Here is a 3,660-nt window from a genome sequence, read left to right on the forward strand (position 1 = left end):
ATTGGCTGGGTCCCCAGAGTGTGTCACCAGCCAAGGCAAGGGGGCTGGGCTTTTGTGCTCTTAAACCCCTCGGTCATTGCTACGGGCTTCCCCACGGGATGTGTAACTTTCCAGGCACTTTTGACTGTGTGTGGAGGCCGAGGACACCAGCTGCCCACCAAAGAGGAGCCACAGGGACAGGGGCAGGAAGCAACGCTTGGGCAATTGGCTGGATGGGGAGGTACCGTGGCACCCTGGCAGGGGGGCCACATTTAGCAGTTAAATATACCGAGCACATGTTTATTTAACATATACCAAGTACTGTGCTATGTGTGTTTGTCAAAGATTATGTCATTTAATGTTCCCCTGTGGCCTTCGCCTGTGGCTGGATGACCCCCAATATTTAGGCTAGAGCTTGGTGCTTGGAGCAAGAGCATTGCCGGCAGACCTGTTTTGACCCCAAGCTTTGCTGCCTGCTCACTTGTGGCGTTGCATGAGTTCCTTAGCCTCCCTAAGCCTCAGTTTCTTTATCTATAAAATGGGGGCGGGGGGAATAGTATCATGGAATTCAATTAAGGGGAGATAAATGAAGTGATGATTGTCTTGAGCTGAATACAGTGCTTGGCACATAGTAAATGCGCAGTGAATAAGAGATATGCTTAGTGTTGTGTGTTTAAAAAAATTTTTTTAAATAGTGTTTTGAATGTGAGGCAGGCTTATCTCACAGGAGAGTAAATGGTGATGGAAGTTTTGAGCAGTGAATGAAAGGTAAGAAATAGTTCTTGCAGTGGTGAAAGAATAATTTTACATTTGTGATTGGCTGGTCATGGTGCTGGTCTGCCCAAAAATATTTTGCATGGAGGAGAGACAGGTAAGTAGGTTTATCCTGGGTGTGGACCTCCAGATGAATGTGATGGAGGGAGAGACACCTGCAGGGTCTTGATGAGGGTGAAGGAGGGCAAAGCTGATAGAGAAAGGAGGGGCGTGTTAGTTGTTGAAATGGAGGTTTTCCTGTGGGCGAGTTGGGAGGGGAGGGGAGACTGTGTGACTGAGGGGAGGGAGAGGAGCGGAAGTGCTCTGGAGATTTTGAGGTTGGAGAACCTGGAAGCCAGGTGGGTTGTCTGCTTCAGACCTGGGGGTCCCGCCTCAACACTTCATGTCTTCTTTTCACTCAGTATTCGTCAGATCTTGGAAAGCAATTACTGATATCTTTTTTTTTGTAAAAAAATTTGAAAAAGCTGTACCACCTGTCAACTGAAAAAAAATGCACAACTTAAAAGCTGAGAATGATGTTTTAGTTGGTGGTCTTACTGAGGACTATAGCCTGGGAGACAGTCTCTCAGAAAGCTCTGAGGAACTGTTCCAAAGAGATAAGGGAGGAGCCAGGATATATAGGATGGAAAACAAAAACCAAAAACACCTACGTAGCCAAACATCAAAAGATTACTGTGAATCACGAAAACCAGACATCTCAAGTTAATTAATTTAATGCTTTTTTACGTATGGGAAGACACAAGACTCTGGGCTTATTGTGATCATTCCTTTGGTATACATCTTAACTACCTAGGGCCAGGATCCTGTTTTCTCCATCCTGAATTTCCCTCTGGTAGGGGGCAGCTGCAGTGGCTGACGGCTTGATGGCCACAACATCCTTTGTTTACTGATATGGCAGGTGACATTCTTAGTCCACACACCTTTGCTCATGATTCACAAGCCTTTGCCTCTAGCCCAGGTATCTTTTCTGCCCCAGTCTCCTCTTTTCACCTGCTGCATATGCATTTCTGAAGCCAACTTGACTCTCCCCAATGCATTCTCTTCCCACTTGGCTGCCTCTCCTCTCACATTTGGTATTCACACCCCACATTATAGCCAAGCATTTCTCCCCCTTGAAGACAAAGTGGTCTTTTAACTCTTTGAGTTATATTCCTACCTAGTAAGCTTAGATTATGATTGGGACAACAGTGGTGGAACATTTCCTAATCTCCTGATAAATTAAAACTCCCATCCATGTGTGTCCTTTAATTGATGCCTAGAGTTCCTGAGGTATATTGGGAAGGAAAAGAAAACTTAGAAATTCAGGTTTGGGGTTCTTTCTTCATACTTTCCATATTATTTTACTAATGCTAAATGCCATTTATTGAGTACTTACTATGGACCAGTCACTATGCAAAAGTTTTATGGGTCTTATTTTATTTAAGCCTCAAAACAACTCTGTGAGATAGGCTCAATTATTATTCTCATTAAAAAAAAATAGAGCTAATGAGATGACATTGCCCAAGGTCATATCACTAGAAAGCGATGGAACTAGGATTCAATAAAATTCAGGTCTGTTTGAGAAAGTTGTATTCTTAGTAGACTTAATGCCTCTATCATCACAATAAATTTCAGTGTTTTGCAGGGTGGATTGGGAGCTTAATGTGAATTTAGTTCAGGAGTTTTATGGTTTCAGGTCTTACATTTAAGTCTTTAATTCATTTTGGGTTAATTTTTGTGTATGGTTTAAGATAGTGGTCTAGTTTAATTTTTTGCATGTGGCTGTCCAGTTTTTTTCAGAACTATTTATTGAAGAGACTGTCCTTTCCCCACTATATATTCTTGGTTCCTTTATCATAAATTAATGGACCATAAATTCATGGGTTTTTTTCTGGGCTCTCTATTCAGTTCCGTTGACCTATGTGTCTGTTTTTATGCCAGCACTATATGGTTTTGACTACTATAACTTTGTAATGTAGTTTGAAATCAGGGAGCATGATGTCTCTAGATTTGTTGTACTTTCTCAAGATTGCTTTAGCTACTTGGGGTCTTTTGTGATTCCACACACATTTTAGGATTTTAGGTTTGTTCTATTTCTGTGAAAAATGCCACTGGAATTTTGATAGGGGTCGCACTGAATCTTAGGTAGCTTTGGTTAGTGTGGACATTTAAATAGTATTCTGCCAATCCACAAGTACAGAATATCTTTCCATTTATTTGTGTCTTTTATCAATGTCTTATAGTTTTCAGTGTATAGCTCTTTCACCTCCTTGGTTAAATTTATTTCTAGGTATTTTATTCCTTTCTTTAAATATTAACTTTTTTAAGTTAATTTTTATTTTATATTGGAGTATAGTTGATTTACAATATTGTGTTAGTTTCAAGTGTACAACAAAGTGATTCAGTTATACATATATATATATATATCTGTTCTTTTTCAGATTCTTTTCCCATGTAGGTTATCACAGAATATTGAGTAGAATTCCTTGTGCTATATAGTAGGTCCTTGTTGATTATCTATTTTATACATAATATAAAATATTATATATTATATCTGTTTTTGTGCCAATACCATACATTTTGATGACTGTAGTTTTGTAGTATAGTCTGAACTCAGGGAACCTGATTCCTCTAGCACTATTTTTCTTTCTCAGGATTGCTTTGGCTATTCGGGGTCTTTTGTGTTTCCATACAAATTAAAAAATGTTTTGTTCTAGTTCTGTGAAAAATCCCATTGGTAATTTGATAGAGATTACATTAAATCTGTAGATTGCCTTAGGTAGTATAGTCATTTTGACAATATTGATTCTTCCATTCCAAGAACATGCTATATCTTTCCATCTGTTTATGTTATCTTCCATTTCTTTCATCAGTGTAGTATAGTTTTCAGAGTACAGGATTTTTGCCTCCTTAGGAAAGTTTATTCCT

This window comes from Physeter macrocephalus, chromosome 8, assembly GCF_002837175.3.
Source record: "Physeter macrocephalus isolate SW-GA chromosome 8, ASM283717v5, whole genome shotgun sequence".
NCBI lineage: Eukaryota > Metazoa > Chordata > Mammalia > Artiodactyla > Physeteridae > Physeter > Physeter macrocephalus.